Source organism: Saccoglossus kowalevskii, chromosome 5, assembly GCF_978046115.1.
Source record: "Saccoglossus kowalevskii chromosome 5, keSacKowa6.1, whole genome shotgun sequence".
In the NCBI taxonomy this organism is placed as follows: domain Eukaryota; kingdom Metazoa; phylum Hemichordata; class Enteropneusta; family Harrimaniidae; genus Saccoglossus; species Saccoglossus kowalevskii.
In genome coordinates, this window is record NC_140645.1 from 13,228,902 (window position 1) to 13,236,614 (window position 7,713).

Here is a 7,713-nt window from a genome sequence, read left to right on the forward strand (position 1 = left end):
CAGCTCTTCTCACTATCACTTGAAATAAATAAATAAATTAATTCCTTGCTTTCTATCATTGTGCCTACTACGTATTCAAAAATCCTTGAAACATCCCAGCTCTTAAGTAGATTCAATTTTTTTTCTAATTCTCGCGTCTTTGTGGCATGATTGTCAGTCGTAGCCTTACCAATTAGCGCGTTTTGTACCGATCATGTTAGCTTCCCAGCGGGGAATGCTGATCAGGTGAAACATGGAAATCAATAAACGACTCTGTGAAGTGTTACCAATCTCGTCAAGTCCTAATTGGTCATTATTTCCGATCACAGTGTAGTGTTTCGCTGCAGTACCGATGTCGGTGGCCTGAAGTGGCCAGCTTTCAATTCATATTCGGATTCAAGGAGAGTATCTTTTACTTGTACTATTTTTTGGTTTAATATAATCAAATTTGTGGTTTAATTTCATATAATTGATACCCTGTGTCTGAATCGATCGCTACTTCTTTTTTTGATGCGCTGCCGCAAATTAACAAGAAGCATTGAGTTAATGAATTTCAATTTTCTGCAACATAATTTTGAGATGCATGAATTGAAAAGAATTACTTTGGTCTGAATCAAACTTCAAATCTAGTCGAACTTTTTCAAAAATACTCAAATTTTGAGAGTCAGATAATTGAGGTCATGTTTTGTCACATGTGTTGAAAAGAAAAACAAATTACGTAGTTTTGTATGAAAAACCTACCTGAAAATGCGGAAAAGTTATGAAAATACAACAATTTGTGGAAATTAATTTTGGCGGGAAACCATTTGTGGTTATTCCTCCTATTGATATAATGGTGGGTTCCTGATGTATCAAGAATTGAGGTCAGCAGGTTAAAACCACGGTATTAAAGAAAGCCTATTCAGCCGACGATACAAAATGGAAATTACTGCACTGAGAATGTAATTGAAGTTTATTATTCATATTTTAAATCAACATCGCTAACACAGACAGAATTTTTTGCCACTTTTTGCAATCATGAAAATGTCAGAAGTCATTACTTTTTGGCACTTTATATTTGGATTTAGCAATCAGACTGATGTCTGTCATTTTTTGTCGTACATGATCTGTTAGCTGTGTTTTAAATTAGTACACGCTTCATCTATAGGAAGTGCAATGTTCAGAATTTATCGCTTGTGCATGAATGTTATAATTTTTCTCACCCAAATTTTGGTGAAAGATTTTGCATTGCAATGTATTTTTTTGATAATTCTGTTTTCATGACATACTTTTTAATTTAGGTTAGTTTTTAAAAACTTTCTAAATCCACAGAATCGAAGCATTGCACGTATTTGTAATAACATGCTGTTTGTTACTCGGCAACGAATCTAATAGTCAGATTATTACGTAGCCTGTCTGTCCAATCTGTTGTTACGAAAATGAGGTTTATTTTAGCCGTTATCGTTGGAATCCATACATGTTTTAGTTTATGTAGAAATATTACACGGTTTGCCGCTTGACATTTTGTTATTGTTACAATCTGTCACTTTGCTGGTTGTGCCACCATCTTGTTATCTCTTGGTGTTCAGAATAAAACTACTGAATTGTTAACTATTAAATTCTCATGACTGATTCTCCTGAGTCAACCGTAGACGTTCCTAAATAGATTGTGACTTTCCCCACAACTGTACGCTTACAAAATGTTCCTGATATGGTCATCATGAGAAGTCAATCAAAAAAAATTCTGCAAATCTGATGGTGTTACGATTAATAGTTAAGAACTATAGATACATGTACAATGATACCGGTACGTTGCAAGTCAGTATCACATCTCTCTTTCTAAATAAGGTTTGTGTATTCAGTTTACATTTTGATTGTTTTTAAGTATCTTACATGACTGTTTGGTGGAATTATGCAAATCTACATAGTGGAAAATAGTTGGAAATATGGAAAGGGCGAATGGCATTAAATTAAAAACATTTCGTTTTCTTGTTATGTCTGGAACTGATTTAATTTTGTAAGGAGGAAAGTTTCATTGGTCAGTGGAAAATCAGTGATAAATTTTGTAAAATATAATCTCCACTTAAATGTTATTAAACTGTCAAATATAAGTAATAATTTTTTGTATCGGTTGACGATTAAGTTTCAAATAGTTCATGATTGAAATGAACCAATCGAACCACAATTTGGATCATTGTCAGTCTACCGTTCCATGGCAACCAAATGAAACAAGGAGATGTTACCTATTATTTGGAGGTAACTACTGCACCAACCAATGAAGTCTGAAATGTAAATAATTCATCTTAAATATCTTCAAATGTTGAGATCAGTTGAGATGCATCATGGGAAAACAACAATGTATAACGGGGCTTTGTAAGGAAAGTCAAACCACCGCATTCTACTGGACAAGTTGAGTGAATGCTAGAAATCATATTATCATATAGCCTGAGGCTTATTTCTCTGTTGTTGGTTTTTTACAATGATGCTCTGGTCTAGGCATTGCTGGGGGTGGGTACGGACCTCGGACTGAAGCTGTCAGTCATCTGCATTGATTGGTTGAGACATCGAGGTGTGAAAATTCGCACTGACTGCCTATCTCAAATGTTGTCATGGTGACGGTTTTGAAGCAAGAACAGTGAGAGCCTGATAGAATGTGTACAGGAGCTCGGTGGTCAGGCTGTGGAAAGATTTGACGAGGAAACCGTGCGTTTCATTTTATTGCAGCAATCTTGCCTGCAGCGATTGATTGTTTCGCAATCACAAAAAGTGTTCATTAGCGTTAACAGAACAAATAACTGCGGTTTAATCATTTTTTTGCCGATTCAGTGAGTTAGAAACGTTATTAGGTAAAATGAAAATAGTTTGGAGTCGTGCTCGGAAAGTACATCTTAAAATGGTTCCTATTAGAAGACGAAAACCACCGGATCATACCAAGTAAGTCAGTAATATAGGTGTTAATTTCACTTTTCATGTCGTGGATTTTGTCGTGTGAATTGCCAAGCAGTTTAGCATGTTAACTACACATTCTAATGCTTTCCTAAGCTCCCATAGTTCCCCGATTTGAGATCAAATACAGCCATTTGTCAATTTTCAAGCCCTCAGTTTATGCATAGAAACAGTGTGTACAGTGGCCCGGAATCAGTCATGAATAGTGCCACTTTTCTAACAACAAAACCACATATAGGAAAAGCATTGATATTGACACAATCGGGGATAATAGCCTCGACCCAGATGAGGTGTGAATCAACAATCAGCTTTTGATCAGGCGTGTATTTCAATGGAGCCTTACGGTTACAGATAAAAGGCAGAGAACTGAGCAAATTATTGGTTTCACTAATTGTTTATGTAATCCTTCGTGTTATGTTTATTTCTGTCGTTGTTTGTCTCGGATTACTTGACTGCGTATTGATGCGGTGGCTGAACAATGTTGTAATGAATATGGTTTATTTATTTCGTCAGGTTAAATTGCGAGACACCTTTGAAAACGTATAATTTATTGCCCTATTCTGCGTTGGAGTGCTTACAGGCTTCTTTTCTTTAATGTGACCGGAGTTGAATAAATTGTCTGACTTGTTAAAAAGAACATTTCACCCGAATCATGAGTTCATTTTGATTTATTTAAGCACGGATTCCTCCCATCTGTCAACAAGCAGCAAATTACAACAACACATTACAGAAATATATAAAAATGTATGAAAACGTTGCGTTTTAAATTTTATTAGTTCTTGTCATTCTGTCGCCCAGAAATGTGTGTATTAGTATCCAACGAGCATAATAGACTAACTGGTTCAGAGCTATATGTATATTACAGATGGTGTACTACAATAAAAAGCAAATACCAATGAAATTTTCAATTCTCAGTATACATGTAAACCATAAAAAAAAATCAGGTTTCAGTCTTCAGTCTAAAACAAAAATATAACTATATTTAGAGCAATATTTTGTTTTGTTTTCTCTTCACAAAATCTTTAAAATTAAATGTCTGATAAACTTCCTTTTCTTCTTTATCTGTTGTGTGGTTTTAGATGATAATTTCTACTAATAAAAGATAAGTCTAAAAAAGAAAGTGTTTCAATGGGTATAGAGATAAAAAGAGTTTTGACTGTATAGAGAAATGGTTTATAAAATATGAAAAGTGAAGTAGGTGTAAAGTATTTGTTCTGAAATAATTACAAATTTCAGGGGAATAAAGCACTAATTTAGAATTTTGACTCTGTGACAGTAATTGTTGTGTGTGCATTGAATCATTACTATTCAGTTATTCCAGTTTACACAGGTCAGAATGTTAATTACCCCACTTGATCTCGCTCTTTTGCACAAATTTGGTTAAGTTGGTGTCAGGTGGTGTTCAAGTGTTTTCCTGTGTTGTTTGATATCAAGAGCGGATAAGATAAGGGCGGGGTTATTTCCATAACAATAGACAGTGACATGGAGTTAAAATCTCATGACAGTCATTGAATGTAATTTTATGTTCATTGTAATCATTTAAAATGAAATCTAGAATGCCAACGACACTAGGGTTTTTGGTGATAAGTAACAATGTAAGATATTGTGGATTATTTAATCCCTTTAATGGGGAGTGAACTTTCGTCACAACTCACAAGGTATGTTTCATTTTTTACCGATTTTTTCCAAACTTTTTATCAAAACCTGCAGATAATAGAAAATTATGTTTATTTGGTTCAAAATGATTAAAAAAAATATAGAAAAATACTTAAAAATAGGCAATATTTTTTACCAAAATGTTAGCGGGAAAAGTACTTAAGAGTTAGCCTCTTCACCACCAGACTTTCCCGCCTAATGTTTTCTGCAGTATTTTCTTATATTCTTCAATATTTCTAGAAATGTACCCTAATTTTGGAGCCAACAGACAAAATTTGAGCCAATAATGAGTTTTTATTCAAAAAAATTAGTTATTTTTGTCCTAATCTTCTGAAGGAAAGTGCAGACTATAAAGAGGACTATTTTGTGAATTTGTGATGAAAAGAGGAAACTGGAGGTGAAAAGGTTAAAGTATGCACACAGCAAACGTAATGTCTCCTTTTAGAAGGAGTGATTTTGATTATCATACGCAAAATTCACACAAAGTTATTTTTAAATAAAAGTTTTAAACTATTTAGATTATATGGAGCTATGGTTTTTGTATGATGAATATTACATTCTCTGAAACTTGCTAAACCGTCGGGCATAACGCACCCCAGTGGTTATGCCACGTCACATTTAATATTGGTCTCATGTAATGTATACATGTGTAAAATGCGTTGTTTGTTTACGCTGACTTCAAACATGCACTGTAAAATATATAACGCTTTATAATCAATTTTTACGTGAAGGAGTTAGACGATTGCTAACAAAAATAGTTCAAAACTACCTGCAAAAACGATCAACGACAATAATCTTTCTACCAAGAGTAATTGTATTTTTGTTTAACTGCTTTCATTATAACTATTTCGGGTTTGTTTCTGGAGACGTTGTTATTGCTTTGATTATTCAGCAAGACTTAAATGAATCGCTTTAATATGAAGACACAACGTTTCAAGAGTTAGTGTCGTAGTTGTATGCGTTAGTTGCGCTTGGCTAAATTAGTTTCAATTTAAAGTGTTCTGACGGTGTTGAAATTGAGTTCGACTATTCCATTTCAAGACGGGGAGTGAAAGAAAGGATAAGAAATATTGAAAATTAGTCAAATTGTTTATTTTATTATCTGTCTTCCTAAGGTCTATGCTTAAACTCATTAAGCGAAAATTTAATGAGATGTACTCATCTGAAAATGTATTCCAAAAACTAATAGTTGAATCTAATTAGTCTCATCCCCTCCCCTCCTTGAATAAAATAGTTTGTTCCTGTCAGTGTTCTTGGCACAATTCTCTATGCCTAACAAGTTAGTTTTCATTAATGAGCTTGAAAATTGAGGGAATTTGAAGTAAATTTCCCTGTGAGAGCATATTAAGCTGGAAATACTCTGAAGCATTTGATGGTATCGATGAGCACAAACCCTGGTGATACAACAACAAGTGTTCTTTATTTTTAGCAATCTACCGTCTGTGCAGTCATCTGTAGCAACCATCTCAGCTCATCGTTACGGGGGTCCTGAAACTTGTTTATATTAAAAAAAAATGCAACATTTTGATGGGATTTGCTCAGTAAGCAACCTTTTATATTCACCAAAAGAAATTTAATTTGTGCAGTCAAGTAAAAATCCTGAATAATGTTGAAAGTACTTTAATTCCCTAATGATTCATTGGAGGAATATTACAATATTTATCCAGTGTAAGGTTTTACTAATTTGTAACAACTTCATCAGTAGTGTTGTTGTTTTCATTACTGATAAATGTTAGATGTGTTTGCATGTGGTTTAGGGTGTCAACTTGTACCCTGGGTTAGTGTAATAGCACTTCTCAATGTATTGAGTCCAAAAGATTCAATGGGGAGGCCCAAAGCCACAGTACCCTGGGTGGATGTGCCACAGACTCAACAGAGAGACCAAAGCCACTGTACCCTGGGTAAATATGTGCCACAGACTCAACAGAGAGACCAAAGCCACTGTACCCTGGGTGAATGTGCCACAGACTGAATGGGGATACCAAAGCCACTGTACCTTGGGTGGATGTGCCACAGACTTAATGGCGACGCCAAAGCCCCTGTACTCTGGGTGAGTGTGCCACATACTCAATGGGGAGGCCAAAGCCACTGTACCCCGGGTGAGTGTGCCACATACTCAATGGGGAGGCCAAAGCCACTGTACCCTGGGTGAATGTGCCACAGACTCAATGGCGAAGCCAAAGCCACTGTACTCTGGGAGGATGTGTCACAGACTCAATGGGGAGACCAAAGCCACTGTACCCTGGGTGAATATGCCACAGACTGAATGGGGAGACCAAGGCCACTGTACCCCGGGTGAATGTGCAACAGACTCATTGGGGAGGCCAAAGCCACTGTACCCTGGGTGGATGTGCCACTGACTCAATGGGGAGGTCAAAGCCATTATACACTGGGTGAGTGTGCAACTGACTCAATTGGGAGGCCAAATCCACTGCACCCTGGGGTGAGTGTGTCACAGACTCAATGGGAAGGCCAAAGCCACTGTACCCCGTGTGAATGTGCAACAGACTCAATGGGGAGGCCAAAGCCACTGTACTCTGGGTGGATGTGTCACAGACTCAATGGGGAGACCAAAGCCACTGTACCCTGGGTGAATGTGCCACAGACTCAATGGGGAGGCCAAAGCAACTGTACTCTGGTTGAGTGTGTCACAGACTCAATTGGGAGGCCAAAGCCACTGTACTCTGGGTGAGTGTGTCACAGACTCAATTGGGAGGCCAAAGCCACTGCACCCTGGATGAATGTGCCACAGACTCAATGGGGAGACCAAATCCACTGTACCCTGGGTGAGTGTGTCACAGACTCAATGGGGAGGCCAAAGCCACTGTACTCTGGGTGAGTGTGTCACAGACTCAATGGGGAGGCCAAAGCCACTGTACCCTGGGTGAATGTGCCACAGATTCAATGGCGAGACCAAAGCCACTGTACCTTGGGTGAGTGTGTCACAGACTGAATGGGGAGGCCAAAGCCACTGTACTCTGGGTGAGTGTGTGTCATAGACTCAATGGCGAGGCCAAAGCCACTGTACCCTGGGTGAATGTGCCACAGATTCAATGGCGAGACCAAAGCCACTGTACCCTGGATGATTGTGCCACAGACTCAATGGTGAGACCAAAGCCACTGTACTCTGGGTGAGTGTGTCACAGACTCAAT